Source organism: Salvelinus fontinalis, chromosome 15 (assembly GCF_029448725.1).
Source record: "Salvelinus fontinalis isolate EN_2023a chromosome 15, ASM2944872v1, whole genome shotgun sequence".
Lineage (NCBI taxonomy): Eukaryota > Metazoa > Chordata > Actinopteri > Salmoniformes > Salmonidae > Salvelinus > Salvelinus fontinalis.
The window spans coordinates 23,615,661-23,633,449 of record NC_074679.1 but is presented as its reverse complement, the minus strand read 5'-3'; positions in this window follow the sequence as shown (position 1 = coordinate 23,633,449).

Below are 17,789 nucleotides of genomic sequence, written 5' to 3'. Positions count from 1 at the left end.
AGGAGAAATTTTTTGTTTATCTTGTACTGACGTGAAATAAGACCTATTTCTTTAGCGTGACCGACAACTTCCGGTTTTCTGAAACGCGCGTTTTAGAGGTGCAATTGTCTTTTGTTATGCTGCCGTTACGGATGAAAACTATCTCCGTCTCGAAGTTTGTTTGATACATGTGACCATATCATCTTAATGTATGTTTTTTCAATATAGTTTAATCAGATTATTTGAATTTTTTCGGGAGTTTTGCCGTGTTCCGTTCTGTGAGTTTTTTAACTTTGGACAGAACCGTGCTAGTCGACCAGTACCTACGCTAAATGAAGAGGGAAAGTTGCCATTGTGAATGGATTGAACGACTCATCAGGACTAAGGACACCTTTATCAACATTCTGATGAAAGATCAGCAATAGTAAGACCCAATTTACGATGTTATTTCATATATCTGTCGTGCATGTGAACTGGTCGGGCGCGCCCAGCTGGTTCTGGCTGGCGTGGCTATGCTAATTTAGCGCTACATTTTGTTTTCGCTATAAAACATTTAATAAATCTGAAATATTGTTTGGATTCACCAGATGTTGGGCTTTCAATATCTGTACGCTGTGTATTTTTTCTGAAATGTTTTAAGACAAGTAATTAGTTATATGAAGTTGGTCTCTGTAATTGTTCTGGCTGCATCAGCACTATGTCAGATTGCAGCTGCAATGTAGAACTGTGATTTATACCTGAAAAATGCACATTTAAAAAAAAAAAACTATGCTATACCATAAATATGTTATCAGACTGTCATCTTATGAATTTGTTTGTTGGTTAGTGGCTATATATATTTTCATTTAGTCGAATTAGTGATAGCTACTGACGCAGGAAAAAACTGTTGGAGTAAAAAAATGGTGTATTTTGCTAACGTGTTTAGCTAATAGATTTACATATTGTGTCTTCCCTGTAAAACATTTAAAAAATCTGAAATGGTGGCTTTATTCACAAGATCTGTGTCTTTCATTGGGTGTCTTGGACTTGTGATTTAATGATATTTAGATGCTACTATTTAATTAATTGTAACAAAAATAGCTATTTGGACTTAAATGATGGACATTACCGAACAAAACTAACATTTCTTGTGGAAGTGGGAGTCCTGGGAGTGCATTCCGATGAAGATCAGCAAAGGTAAGTGAACATTTATAATGCTTTTTATGAGTTTTGTTGACTGCACAATTTGGAAGGTAACTGTATGGCTTACTTTTGTGGCTGAACGCTGTTCTCAGATTATTGAATATTGTGCTTTTGGCGTAAAGCTTTTTGAGATCTGACACAGCGGTTGCATTAAGAACAAGTGTATCTTTAATTCTATGTAAAACATGTATCTTTTATCACAGTTTATGATGAGTATTTATGTTATTTGACGTGGCTCTCTGCAATTTCTCCGGATATTTTGTAGGCATTTCTGAACATGGCGCCAATGTAAACTGAGGTTTTTGGATATAAAAATTAACTTTATTCGAACAAAACATATATGTATTGTGGATGAAAAGCGTGCCCAGAGTAAACTGCCTGCTACTCAGTCCCAGTTGCTAATATATGCATATTACTAGCAGATTTGGATAGAAAACACTGAAGTTTCTAAAACTGTTTGAATGATGTCTGTGAGTATAACAGAACTCATATGGCAGACGAAAACCTGAGAAAAATCCAACCCGGAAGTGGGAAATCTGAGGTTTTGTAGGTTTTCAACTCTTGGCCTATCGAATACACAGTGTCTATGGGGTCATTTTGCACTTCCTAAGGCTTCCACTAGATGTCAACAGTCTTTAGAAACTTGTTTGATGCTTCTACTGTGAAGTGGGGCCGAATGAGAGGGGAATGAGTCAGGGCTCTGGCAGAATGCCAGGAGCTCGTGACTCTCGTTCACGTGAGAGCGAGCTCTGTTCCATTGCTTTTCTGAAGACAAAGGAATTCTCCGATTGGAACATTATTGAAGATTTATGTTAAAAACATCCTAAAGATTGATTCTGTACTTCGTTTGACATGTTTCTACGGACTGTAATATGATTTTTAATCTGAACTTTTGCCTGGACCTGCCCGCTCATCGTGAGATTAGATTGTGTACTGAACGCGCGAACCAAAAGGATTAATTTGGACATAAATGATGGACTTTATGGAACAAATCAAACATTTATTGTGGAACTGGGATTCCTGGGAGTGCGTTCTGATTAAGATCATCAAAGGTAAGTGAATATTTATAATGCTATTTCTGACTTATGTTGACTCCAACATGGCGGATATCTCTTTGGGTTATTTGTCGTCTGAGCGCCGTACTCAGATTATTGCATGGTTTGCTTTTTCCGTAAAGTTTTTTTTAAATCTGACACAGCGGTTGCATTAAGGAGAAGTATATCTTTAAATCTGTGAATAACACTTGTATCTTTTATCAATGTTTATTATGAGTATTTCTGTGATTTGATGTGATTCACGGGATGTTTGGAGGCAAAGCCAAATGTAAACTGAGGTTTTTGGATATAAATATGAACTTGATCGAACAAAACATACATGTATTGTGTAACATGTTGTCCCGGGAGTGTCATCTGATGAAGAATATCAAAGGTTAGTGATTAATGTTATCAATATTTCTGCTTTTTGTGACTCCTCTCTTTGGTTGGAAAATCGCTGTATGCTTTCTGTGACTAGTTGCTGACCTAACATAATGATATGTTCTGCTTTCGTCGAAAATCTTTTTTGAAATCGGACACTGTGGTTGGATTAACGAGAATTTTATCTTTAAAATGGTGTCTAATACTTGTATGTTTGAGAAAATGTAATTATGAGATTTCTGTTGATTGAATTTGGCGCCCTGCAATTTCATTGGCTGTTGGCTAGCGGAACCCCAATCCTAGACAGGTTAACACCAATCATAGTCAAACTATCGCAAACTGTTGACTAGAAAAAATATAAAACAATTTCTTTTAAAAGAGCCGTTTGGGGGCCAAAAGAGCTGGCTCTTTTTGGTGAGCTGAGCCGAACGAGCCGGCTCACTGAAAAGAGCCGGAATGCCCATCAATACATTGTTATTTAAGGGCTTGTAAGTTAGCATTTCACTGTAAGGTCTACTCCTGTTGTATTCTGTGCATGTGACAAATAACATTTGATTTGATTAGACCACGCTATAGATCAAGAGAGTTTTCACCTATATTTTTCATCTCAATGTTGTCCCGCACATTGAATATAGTGTCCCTGTAATACTAGATTCAGATCATTCAGGCGAGAAAAAACATCACCCAGATAGGCCCGTCGTGTAAGAAACGCGTCATCATGCAAGTGGTCAGACAAGTGAAAAGGATGGTCAGTAAAGAAAACTTTAAGCTCGTCTCTCAATTTAAAAATACTTGTCAATACTTGCCCCTTGATAACCAGCGCACTTCTGTAAGTTGTAAAAGCATTACATGGTCGCTGCCCATATCATTGCATAGTGCAGAAAATACACAAGAGTTCAAGGGCCTTGCTTTAACAAAGTTGACCATTTTCACTGTAGTGTCCAAAACGTCTTTCAAGCTGTCAGGCATTCCTTTGGCAGCAAGAGCCTCTTGGTGGATGCTGCAGGAGCAACTGTTTGCACGCGCGTTACCACTCCACTATGTCTCCTTGTCATGGCTTTTGCGCCATCAGTACAGATACCAACACGAGCAGCAGCTACGTTTGGCTACATACTGACCGTTAGTAGAGTTCCCACGAGAGAGTATCGGTTAATGTGATTGGATGTTAATTATTTGACTAGGCTAACTGTATTTGACATTGTGTTGTTATTTCGCTGAACACTTAATGTTTTAATTGTATTTTTGGCAGTGAAATGAGGCTACTCAGGTGAGAAAAAATCCACACCCAAATGTTGGAAAATATAAATGGACTGTTTGAAAATTTGAAGATAAATGTATTTATTTATTTATTCCCAGTTTGGGAATACCTGGTCTAGAGTAATTCAGACTGCTGATTGAGGACCTTTTTACAGAAGAATGTGTTTGTTTTCTGTGATTGTGTTTTGTATCTGTTTTTCTTTTCATATTGCATTGATGTGTATATTTTTTGTAATTACAGGGCTCACCTGTTACACACAGAGGAAAGGGGGGAGGGTCTCATGCCTCTGAGATCATCCTCTACTCTACTGGATCTCTACAAACGATGAGGACTAATCCATCAGAAAGATACAACACTTTGAAGTTCACCAGAAGGTTTACTTAGCCTCACACCCACACACACCTAGGAAAATATTCAATCACTTCTGGTATTCAGGTTTTCTTTTTTTTTTTTTTTTTTTTTTTTAAATTTTACCCCCTTTTCTCCCCAATTTTCGTGGTATCCAATCGCTAGTAATTACTATCTTGTCTCATCGCTACAACTCCCGTACGGGCTCGGGAGAGACGAAGGTCGAAAGTCATGCGTCCTCCGAAGCACAACCCAACCAAGCCGCACTGCTTCTTTAACACAGCGCGCCTCCAACCCGGAAGCCAGCCGCACCAATGTGTCGGAGGAAACACCGTGCACCTGGCCCCCTTGGTTAGCACGCACTGCGCCCAGCCCGCCACAGGAGTCGCTGGAGCGCGATGAGACAAGGAAATCCCTACCGGCCAAACCTTCCCTTACCCGGACGACGCTAGCCCAATTGTGCGTCGCCCCACGGACCTCCCGGTCGCGGCCGGCTGCGACAGAGCCTGGGGGCGAACCCAGAGACTCTGGTGGCGCAGTTAGCACTGCGATGCAGTGCTCTAGACCACTGCGGGTATTCAGGTTTTCAGGATTACTGCATAGCCAAATGCTCATTTAGAATCAACGTGGACCAACAAGAAACCATACTACATCCATCTCATTGAGAGAACGAGAGCTCAGAATCCAGGTTTCTCATCTCGAGTAGCCAAAAGGCAAACGGCGGAACTTCAGTGATTCTCATGACGGTTCAGGACAAATTTAATTAGATATCATCCCTTTATTCAGCAGAGTTAATTACAAAAGACGTGGTTATTGAGCGTGTCCTGGGCCTTGCTGAGTTGAACTGGGATAATGATGTCAGAACAGCACCATTCAATTAGCAGGCTCAGTAAGGGATTCTCCCCTGCTCTGCCTGGGATCCACACTTTACCTTCATAATATAATGCCAGAGTATAAGCTTTTCCTTGACATGTGATGAACTACTTATACAATAGTTGAACATCTCAGGCAAAGTCATGGAGACATAGAGCGTTATTCATGACCAGGCTTTCACTCACAACCTGCTTTTTAACATATGGAAAAAGACAGATAAATACTGATTTAAACTGATAATTAATAGTTGTAGTTTCTCTTTTTAATACATTTTTATAGGGTTTCCTATTAAGCACTACCATGGCAGAATAGTTTTAGAAGTGACCCACATGAAGAGGGACAAAAAGTTATAACCCAAGTCAAGGTCTTAGTATTTCAGTGCGAGAGCTGTGTGAGAAGTGGACATGAACGACCTGTATGTTTCCTCTTTCACTTCCAGACAGATTCATGTGTTTTTCCACTTTGCCTTTTTAGCCTTATGTTTATCCACCCCTGGGCAGAGTTAGATTTCTCCAAAGCTCAACCGTGCCTCCGCCATCTGTGCTTGTGCTTTGACCCTTTTTCCATGGATCAGGAAATAAGGGATTTAAGACACAGTAGCGTCTGCCGCAGAATTCCACCCTGACTTTCTCCTGACATGACAGCTCGGTGGCCAAACAGTTGTTGGACTTGGAAAGGATCAGCTGTACATTATACTGTAAATGTGGCTGGAATAATAAGAAAGATGTATAGACCTTTACAAACGCATGTGTGCGCACACAGACTCACGCACACACACACAGCAGCACTGTTACAACCTGAGTCCTGCAGCTGTTAACACACAGGCTTAATAACAGGTTGTGTGTGGAGTATTGAGACAGTTAGGCAGAGACAGGAGCCCTGCTGGTAGAGTGGGGACAGAATGATGGTCTGCTGAGTATCCATCTGTCAGCGGGCCCTCACCACTGTCATCCCCCGCTGTCCGGAGACTCTGATAACAGCCCCCCACATAGAGGACTGTTAATGATGTATTGGCCACTTCAACCCAGCCCCATACTCACTCTACCAATCTCCTACCACTATGTGTATCTAGCTCCTGTCAGCTAATCCAAGCTGCTGGGCAGGCCTGCTGGTGCTGTAAGATACCAACCCTCTGATTTCCTCTAAAAGGCTTAAGGTTTAAAGGGACGACAGGGTGGAGGTGATTGTATGAGTAGTATTTAATTTATCCAGCACTTTGGCAGTCAGATAAAGACCAAATAAAATGAATCCCGGCTCTCATTTAGTCGAATCAATGTATATGGAGAATCAATCCACAACTAATGCAGCACACCCATTCAACGTCATCCATGTCAGTTATTATAACCACACGTAGACCCCCGACCACACTGGGATTTCTTTCTTAAACCCTAAAAGGATGTGAGGAGAGCTGATTAGCCAACCAGTCAGCAAGGCAGTGATGGTCTGTGTGACATTTACTGCACCTGCTGGAGCAATTTACACTTCTACCTGTATACGGGTTGAAAATGGCAGATTTGGACACAAGCACCTATATTGGAATGTAGTAGCTGTACAATAGCATTCTAGCATTCTATAAATGACATCAGAGGGGTATAATAAGTCAAGAGGTATGAATGCTTTCTAAAGGCACTGTATCTCTAGCTTTTTTTATGCCCAGCTCATGAGGCCCATTGATGATTTGAGGCCTGAGGCAATTGCCTCTTCTGCCTAATGTTAAATCCGCCAGTGGAGTGGTCAGAGGGCTGGAAGCTCCAAGTCAGGGGAGAGCTAAAGCAGAGATGGGCTCTGTCTGTCAGCCAGCCCTGTCTAAAGTGGCCATCACACACGATTGATTGGACCAGGGCCATTAGCCCCCTGGCTCTCTTCAGCTCGCCTCTCCGTCTCTTTCTATCCACCTTTTCCCCTCTCTCTCTCTTCATCCCATTTGCCTCTCTCTTTCTCTCTCTCTCCCTCTCTCCCTGGATTTTCCCCCTGGCTCTTTACTTCACTCTCCATCTTTCCCTCTCTCTACCTCTATCCTTGGCTTTCCTTCTCTCCCTCCATCCTTGCCTCCCCCATGGGGGTTTTTTGTGGCTGGCAGGGGCAAATGGGTCTTAGAGCAGTAGGATCTCTGCTTCATCGGTTTTCATTTCACTCCTACAATCCAATTTTATTTGTCACATGCATCTTAAACTAACAGTGAAATGCTTACTTACGGGCCCTTCCCATCAATGCAGATAGAAAAAAAGATAAATATTAAAAAAGAACACGAGGAACAAATAGAAATATGGTGAGGAGAGGAATCCCAGTGGCCGGCAGTGGGGAGCGAGATGGAACTGATTCAATTCAAATACATGAGTAACAATAACTTGGCTATATACACGGGGTACTAGTACCGAGTTGATGTGCAGGGGTATGAGGTGGTCGTAGTAGATATGTATATATACTAGGCAACAACAGTCACTAGGTGACTAGGCAACAGCCCTGCCATCCTCCTGCAAGGATACGCTTGTTGGACGGAGCAGTAATGAAAGGTCCTGTTAAGTAGTGATGTTCACATCTGTAGCTGGTTGGAAACGGCCCTCATGGTCACTTTGATTGATTTGATTTTGATTTGATTGACCATCCAACCATGGTGACAAAGTGATGCATCAGGAATAGAGACCATTACCGCCCATCCATATAAGTCAATGTGTCCAGGGAGGAGAAAAACGCCCGGGGGGTAATGATAGTGGGTTGGGATGGTGGGAAGGGCAGGGGATGGGGATGTGGGGGTCATGGTGGGGGATGGAGAGGGCGTAGAGGGAGAGCAGGGGCTGTCGATAGGGGTAGAGGTAGTAGTGTCACGGTAAGAGTAGGGGGTAGGGGGCCGAGGGTGAGTGGTCAAAGGGTCAGAATGTGAGTGTCCGCCCTACATGTAGATGACATACCTAATGGTAAGTCAATGACAAAGTGTGTCCTAGCTGACAGAGAGAGTGATAAATGAGAGGCTGTGGGCCTGCTGTGGGCCTGCTGTGGGCCTCTGGCTTGATAAGGTAGCTGAGTGGTGACTGACACCTGGCCTTTCTGTGATCTCCCTCTCTAGAGTGGTGATGACAACCCAGGCCACTTCATGACAGCTTTCAAGATTTGTGCTCTCAGGAACATGTGCGCACACACACACACACACACACACACACACACACACACACACACACACACACACACACACACACACACACACACACACACACACACACACACACACACACACACACACACACACACACACACACACACACACACACACACACAGGGGTGTGGTGGACACGGCTGAAGCCTACGTTCTTTCTGGAAGCCATGTCAGAGAATCCTGTGTTCCCGGGGAAGACCACCAGCCGCCGGTGAGGGTTCTTCCAGGTGGACCCCGAGGGGTGGTGCCTCTGGGGGCTCTTCCAGTACCCCACTCCATTCCCCCTGGTGGGGCAGCAGAAGCTGTCTATCTCCATGTGCCTGTAACGCTTCAGATACAGGGGCTGGTACAGACTGAGGAGAGGTTTTCTGAACCATCAGGAGAGAGGAGAGGACAATCTAGATGATTCTGTGGACTCATTTCCTTGTCTTGTACTCCTATTGAAACACCACATTCCTGTACATGTGCAGCTCTCTGCCATCAGCTTGGCTTTACTTTCATACTGTTCATTACTGTTCTTCGGCTGTCCCCATAGGAGAACCCTTTGGAGAACCCCTTTCGGTTCCATGTAGAACTCTTTCCACAGAAGGTTCTACATGGAACCCAAAATAGTTCTACCTGGAACTAAAAAGAGTTCTCCTACCTTTTTTCTAAGATTGTATCTTAACAACACCAAAGAATGTGTACTATGCATGTGCGTATGTACATGCGTTTGACTGAAGGAAGCTATGACGCCTCTGGTATTTCACACTATCAATTATGCCTGCGAATACTAAGAGTGTCAAACTTTTCCTTATCTCTCCTCTCTCTGTCTCTTTCTCTGTACAGTAGTAAACCTGTCCTCACCTACACACAAATATTAGCAGTGTGCTGGCACTGTGCCAACCAGACAGGGTGACAAGGGATTTACCCTGGCTCCACACGTTAACTTAGCTGGGCCCTCCATCAGCAGGCTGGAGGAGAGGAGGGGGTAGGGCACAGTTTGGCCCTGGAGTTTTTCCTGACAACATTGCCTGACCAGGAAAGCCTCCTGGCTCTAAGCATATTAAAGGGAGGAAGGAGAGGAAGCTATGGGGTGGTGGGCAGGCCTTATTTAGTGAGGGGAGAAAGGAGAAGACATTGTGAGGTAGGGGGGAGGAGCGATACAGGAGGTGGGTGCTATCCCTTGTCTGGAGGCCATAACAAGCGTGCGTGTGATGTGTCCAGCAGACCGGATCTGACTCTGGCTGAGGCTCTCTGGTTTTGGCTGGTAGTGCTTTATTGAAGGCTGTGATGTGATGCTCAGTGGGCGCGCTGAGAGACAGGGGGTAACTCTAGCGGAACACTCCAGGATAGGATGGCACACCAGCTACCCGCGTACCCCCCACATACCCCCCTGTACCCTTAGGCCCACACCTAATCACGCCCCCTCTCCCTACTCCCTTCACTTGATCTCTCTCTATTTCTCTCTCTATATCTCCCTCTCCTCTGGCTGCTCTGTGTGAGAGAGACATCCTGCTTGTCTTCTTGTGTGTGTGGAAAGGATGCATATGAACCTGTTTCATGAGCCCTCGGTGCCTGAGGAGCAGCAGTAACCAAACAGCAATCAGAAGCCAGTCTGAAAACAGCACAGAACGCGTTACCTTTCCCTCTCAGACACCCAGAGAGAAATGACAGACAGCGAGTCTCAGTGATATTGGATGAAGGGTTGTTTGTTACATATATACTCAGATAGTGGAACAACTCTATTTATTGACAGGGCCCTCTCTTTCGCTACTTAGGCAAAAATAAATGAATTATATTATATTTGTTCTCCTTACTAAAGAATACCTCTGTGTTATTTTTCAATTCTGCTATTCTGAGTATGTTTCTATTCCATGCTGTTTTTGTTTTATCTTCAAAGCTGACAGATAATCCAGAGGCTAGTGAACACAGTCTGTTGTCGGGGCACAGGGTGGATGATGAACTGCTGACACTATTCAAACTACTGGTACTGAAAATACCTGAAAAACACCCCTAGTCTTAATGAAGTATACAACAACCACATTGGATTCCATCAGAGAAGTGTGAACCACAATGGGAAAATACAACCATAGAAAAAAATCCCTAATCTATTTCTATGTAAACAATTTACCACCTGCTCATGAAACATTTAACACGGCCAGTTCGCTAACAAACACGGCAGGCGTCAGAGTCACTGTCGTGTTGTGACATGATATCACTGAATGAGTATGTCCTTTTGTGACTTCATGTATTCAATTATAGTTACACTCATTACAGAGCCAACTGAGAGAGAACATGGCTGTGATTTGAACACATCATCCTCTGAGGAAGATATTTTTCTGATATGTCATAACAATAATCCACAATACAACCATCCACATCATGAAACACACTGTACTGTAGCCTACCTCAGGATGTAGTTGGCCACATATCACAATCAGCGGGACTCAATCATTGGCCGTATTGGCTGTACATCTACAGTATTTGGGGCCTGTTTTGTTTCAGTTACCTGAGCTGTGTTCTGTATGGTTCAAAAAGTATACAATACTCTTGGAATAATGTATATCTCCATGGTTTTCAATTAAGATGTCAAAAGGTGTACTGAGTCTGAATTCTGAGCGGAACAGAAAGCATAAGCTTGTCATACAGTACTTTTTTGCCTCATTAAATCTGCAGACGTGCCCTACTTTCTCTTCTCAGTTTTATTGGACTTCCATGCTAGTGAGCATATTTGGAGGAGGAGGTAGGGGAGAAGGAGAGGGAGGAGTGTTGGGAGGAGGAGTAGGGGAAGGAGGAAAGGAGGAAGAGGAGGGGAGGAGGAGGGTGTTTCATTAAACATCGACACAAACCTCTCTTCCACCGATACAGTACAATACTGTACCTGTTAGTAGGGGAGTGTATCTGTGTGTGATTGTGTGTGTAAGTTTGTTCTTGATTGTGTGTGCATGAATAGGATCCTCTGTGTGTATTCTCCCTCAGCTCGCTTCTCTCCTTCCTGTTGTGGCTGAAGTGACCGCTGTTCGTACCGTTATCTTCACACACACCTGCCTCTCCCAACCCCCTTGTAGCGGATTCCTCCCCAGTGTGAAATTGAGCAGTACGGAATTCCTTCCCTGCCAAACCCCTCTGCCTCTCTCTCGCTCAGAACTGAGTCTGTGGAACATACCCAACTGCTCAGAGATGTCTCTGCATGGGGAAGCAAGGGTACATCATGCCAACCAACGAACCACCTCAGGTGGCAGTGAAAAGCCGACAAACACTCATGCATGTATGTACGCACCTGAAAAGGTCACAAATCAAAGCCTTCATACTCTCTTGAACGCCAACAGGGGTCCTCAGGCACCTTGAAACCCACAAGTCTAGCTCTCATGCTCTGTGCTTGTGAACAGTCAGGCTCCAGCTATGGCCACGGTTTCAAACACAAGCTTTTCCCAGATCGGCAGCAACCTACAGAGCTACAGGCGTTTTCTCACCGTTTGAACAGAAAAACAACCCATCAGCCGACTGAATAGAACACAGCCAACATACTGCAAATGATCCAGCACTGATACAGACAGAGATGACCACAAGTGACTCAACAGAAACAAGGCAGACCAGGTGTGATTAAACCACCAAAGATGTCTGGAGATGAAGGGACAATCTACTGTACATTCTCATACTTTTCATGATACCGTCCCCAATGGCGCCTAGACTCCAATCTGACAGTGGGCATACCTACATTTTGAATAAACAAAAACACAATTTAGCCAACAATCAGAGACGTCATAATTATGACAATGACCAGGATATTCATATGCACTTGAGAACATTCATAAAGTTATATTTTAATGGCAGTCATGCTCCAACAACAGCCCTATTGGTCAGGATACTCCTGGGACCATTTTCCCGGACCCATGTGAGGCTCTTACTACTGGAATAAAAACACTTTCAATGGAGATTCTTTCTTGAGAATGATTTTAAATCTAGGACTATAGGCTTAATCTGGGTCTGGGAAACCAGCCCCTAAGACTTACTGTAACACTGCATTAATGAGCCCCATGTCCCTTATCCCCTCAGCACCACCCCATAGCTGTCATCCCATTGGTATTATTACGTAACTAAAGGCTTCTGACTGTCAGAGGAGGTCCATTCAGCCTCACATCCACTGCATGGGTACACACTACAGCCAGAAAGCTGAGTCCAAGCTTATTGGCCAGTCAGACAGCTGAGTCCAAGCTTATTTGCCAGACAAACAGCTGACTCAATGCCTATTAGCCAGGCAGCCAGCGGGCATGGAAACCCTTCACACAGCGAGCGCTGCCACCCAAACCACACATCCCCAGTCAAACCAGTCTGGGGGCAGTAGGCTGGGTCTGAGAGTGCCGAGGGCAGGGCAGGGGAGGGATGACATGACAGTGCTGTCTGAAGGGATTTGATGCTCTTTAATGTACAGTGGAATTTAAGTCAGCCAGACACACACTGTAAACCCCCAGTAATGTCTAATACAAGGCTATTATTCAGCCACTGTCTGTCACCCAGAAATTATGGCATTCCTACATACTTTGCAGCCATGACATTTTAACAGTAGCTTCCCTTATGAAATGTGGGACAAGTTGTCTGTTATATCGGCTAATAAGCAAGGTCTTGTTCTATTTATAGGATAAAAGCTCAAGCTTTGAGAGGTTAAATAGCTTTTAACAGTGAAGGAAATAGAAAACAAAAAGCAGAAGCTAGTGGAGTAAGTTTTCTTACTAGTGGAGTAAGACTTTCTGTTGTAGATGCTGGATTCTGCTGGATTGCCTTGTTCTCTGGGAATGCTCAGTGAGACAAAGCCAGCAGTAGAAATCCCCAAACAGACAGAGGTTTACAGACAGTTTAATATGCCCTCCCTGCTCCTGACAGTCTGCTGGTTTACCAAAATCCCCTAATCCCAAATGGCGCTTTTATTTTTTACATTTTAATTATTTATTTATTTTTGAATTTTTTATTTTATTTAACTAGGCAAGTCAGTTAAGAACAAATTATTATTTACAATGACGGCCTACCCCCGGCCTAACCCGGACGACACTGGACCAATTGTGCGCCGCCCTATGGAACTCCCAATCACTGCCGGATGTGATACAGCTTCATAAACACTTGTTTCAAGAAAAAATGATGACAGACTACTGGAATTATGGATTTCATCACTTTACTTGACAAAAATGTCAAAGTGGTAAGCTCTAGATAGGTAACATAAGATCTAGATAGTAAAATAAGCTCTAGATAGTAACATAAACCCTAGATAGTAAGATAAGCTCTAGATAGTAACATAAGCTCTAGATAGCAAGATAAACTCTAGATAGCAAGATAAACTCTAGATAGTAACATAAGCTCTAGATAGTAACATAAGCTCTAGATAGTAACATAATCATGCACATCCTCTAAAAGCCATTGATTCTCACAGAACCATGACCATAATCACTTCACAACCACTCTCACTGTTCTAACAGTCTGGGTATATGAGGCGAGAAGAGGGACATGTTGGGGAGTGACCATGGTATCAGGGTCAGGGTGTTAGTATTGTGTAGAAGGTTAGGAGACATTCTACAAACATTCTGGAACCACTGGGCTAATATTCCAAGACCCAAGCCCCACTGCGTTTTACTCTCCATCCCTTAAGGACAACCAGGGCCTTAAAAAACCCTCTCTTACCCCCTTCACAACACCACCACACCAGCCCACAACAGCATAAACATGACCTCCTGCTGCTCACCCTGGGAACCTGCAGGCAGGCCTCTCTAGGGGGCTAATTGGTCAGAATATATCACAGTCAGTTTTCAATGAGAGAAGATTCATTATCGCAATGTAGGAATTCAGACTTTTCAATAGCTAATGTAAATCACCTCTAGAGATTTGAAGAGTGAAGCAGAAACATATTGCCCAAATCAAAAGCTGTTCCAGGAACTGATAGACTTATGAGGAAAGCAGTCCATCAAAGGGGACTCACCGGTAAGTGAGTTTATTCACAAAGCTACCGAGTAACAGAGAACAGAGAAGTTTCCTATGAAAAACACAAATGGACACGCAGATGCACACGCTCTCTCGTCCCTACCTCTTTAGGGGCGGACTGGGAGCCTGCCACGTTATCATACTGTCAACTCAAATCGAATCAAGTAAAATTGTATTTGTCACATGCGCCGAATACAACCTTACCGTGAAATGCTTACTTTCCTTAACCAACAGTGCAGTTTAAAGAAAATAGAGTTAAGAAAATATTTACTAAATAAAATTAAAATTAAAAATTAAAATAAAAGTCAAAAAAGTCAAAAAGTAACACAACAAAATAACAATAATGAGGCTATATACAGGAGGTACCGGTACCGAGTCAATGTGCAGGGGTACAGGTTAGTTGAGGTAATTTGTACATGTAGGTAGGGGTAAAGTGACTATGCATAGATAATAAACAGTGAGTAGCAGCTGTGTAAAAAAGGGGAGGGGGGGTGTCAATGCAAATAGTCTGGGGGGCCATTTGATTAATTGTTCAGCAGTCTTATGGCTTGGGGGTAGAAGCTGTTAAGGAGCCTTTTGGACCTATACTTGGCACTCCGGTACTGCTTACTGTGCAGTAGCAGAGAGAACAGTCTATGACATTGGAGACTGAAGTCTTTGACAATTCTTTGGGACCTTCCTCTGACACCGCCTAGTATATAGGTCCTGGATGGCAGGAAGCTTGGCCCCAGTGCTGTACACATTACCCTCTGTAGAGCCTTATGGTCGGATGCCGAGCATTTTCCATACCAGGCAGTGATGCAGCCGGTCAGGATGCTCTCGATGGTGCAGCTATCAAACTTTTTGAGGATCTGGGGAACCATGTCAAATGTTGCCAAACACATCACAGACACTAAGGTAAGAGTGACTCCAAGAAAAACAGAGGGCCAAATCATAGCCTAAGCACATCTTTTATTTACGAGGAATCCATCTCAGCTGTCTCACATCCTCATAGCAGTTGGATGAGAGTGAAGAGGAGATGAGGGACACATGGCTGAATGTGTTGTTACTGGAAAGCTCACTGTGCATGGTGCGGGTGTATGCTTTGGGACACTGGGCGTGTGTGCGTCAATGGGATATTGCTTTAGAGCCATTCAGGCATCTCTCAGCCATTGGCTGGCTAAGCTCCACACACTGACGTCACCTCTTGGAAAGACTGTGATCTTTTGACCTGATCAGCAGTTCCATTGCAGGCAACCAATGAGTGAGCTCGTAGGGATTTGACCAGGGGTGGTGATGTCATACAGTAGGGAATGCAAACAAGTGGAGAGAGGGAGGCGGGGTGGGGTCGGGGGTGGGGGGGTGGGGGTAGCTGTCAAACTTTCACATTGTTTAAAGAAATTGTCTGTTGTAAGGCTATGTAAACATCCAGCCAGCTGTGACTGTGTTGATTTTTCACTGGACAAGTGTGTGAATATGTGTGTTGGTGTGAACATTTAACACGTCCACTATCTTATCCATTCTATATCCATTGTATTCAAGTCCTGTTTTGTGATAGACAATGTGTAACGCTTTACCCTTTCAGTTCACTTTATTTCAACAGTGCCTACACAATACCATAGAGTTTTGCATGAGACAAGACGAGATCACAGTTTTACCCAAGTTTTAAGCAATCACACTCAAAAATACCAAGAATTTCAGAAGAGGAGCAACTAAAATGCTTATTCTTGTTAATTTCACAAGAAGGGCAACTCAAGTGTTTGGTATTTTCTTCTTCTCCTTCTGTTTTTAGCTTTGCAGCATGTGTCACTTCCTGTCTCTCTTGCCCATGTTCCTGCACACATGGCAGTGACTCACCCTCTCAACACTCATGACAGGCAGCAGATTGTCTCTGTGTCAGGGCTGCAGGTGGGTGACTACTCTATGTGAAACACCTCTAATGTCAGAGGTTGAGTGACTGATGGAGGTTGTAGGAGAGTTATGATAAAGATAAGATGGTTTTCCACTGTTGTTCATACCCGGATAGTACCAGAGCCTGTCATTCTGTACTTCACACACTCAGTGTCTCGTATTTCACTGTTTATATTATGCCCCATTTACTTCTCATCCAGCCCTTGACTTTCTCTCTGCAGGGAAATGGGTGAAATGCAGACAAAACAGGTTTAAGATGGTGTGAAAGACACCTCTACAAATGTCGTGGTAATGAACTGACACCGCAGATACACACAGACACATGGAGGAGGACAAACAGAGAGAGGTTTAGGGAAATACCTACAGTACCTGAGGGGGAAACCCCTACTTCAGAAGACATATGACATGAAATGCACATTAACTATACAGCAGATATGACAATCTCCTCTCAGGAGAAATTGTCCTGAGCTTTCTCTGGAAGTAGGGTACCAAGGCATGTGTTCTGTTTGTGAATGATATTCTCTCACAGAAAGAAAATACTCCACGGCCATTTAGAAGAATATTTAGATACCGTTACATTTAAATGAATCACTAACTGTGCATGCCCCCGCCCACATACAGTACAGTTAGACCTTTCACAAAATGGAATATTCAAATTACACCCTTCTCTGTTGAGAAAAAAACCCCAGGGAGAGGCCAGCATGTGACCAGGTCTAGTAAAAACCCCTGAGGTCATTGTCCCACAGGAGTTCCCTCTGCACCACAAATAACACCATTTAAAAAAAACACAGAACGGATAAGAGAGAGCAAGAGAGAGAGAGGAAGCTAGCTAACCAAAAGCAAAAGCAGAAGTGTATCTAGTCATGGGGATATTCCCATTTGCCAATGAAAAGGGATAACAGATATTTCCTATAATTAAAAAATGTCACACAAAAGCCCCCAGTCATGACTACACATTCCCATAAAAGTGTAAACATTTAAACTCATTAAACTTTTGAGGCTTATCAAATCTGGACGGTGTGGGCTTTATTATCTTCATTTATCACGTCATACCGCACAAGTCACATTTAAATAATCGTTCTCCACCTAACTCTGTAATTCAAAGAGAGGCTATGTTTCTCTCTCTCAAGGTTTAACAGCTTATGAGTTAGTGGTACAAAATACATTTGTTCATTTTAAGCAATTTTTACAATAAGACTCAGTGACCTTGCAATCATCTCTCCACGACTAATTACACAAAGCAGTCATGTCTATATAGGCACTGTTTAAGCCTGATTGTCACGGCCGTTTAAAGTAGTGGACCAAGGCGCAGAGTTTTGAGCATACATACTTGTTTATTTAACGATGTCGCCAACAAAACAAACAACACATTTCGCCAACATAGTGCTCACAGGCAACTAAACATGGACAACTACCCACAAAACCAACATGGAAAATGGCAACCTAAATTGGCTCCCCAATCAGAGACAACGATAAACAGCTGTCTCTGATTGGGAACCCATTCAGGCCACCATAAACCTACATTTACATTACATTTAAGTCATTTAGCAGACGCTCCTATCCAGAGCAACTTACAAATTGGTGCATTCACCTTAAGATATCCAGTGGAACAGCCACTTTACAATAGTGCATCTAAATCTTTTAAGGGGGGGGGGGGGGGGGGTCAGAAGGATTACTTATACTATCCTAGGTATTCCTTAAAGAGGTGGGGTTTCAGGTGTCTCCGGAAGGTGGTGATTGACTC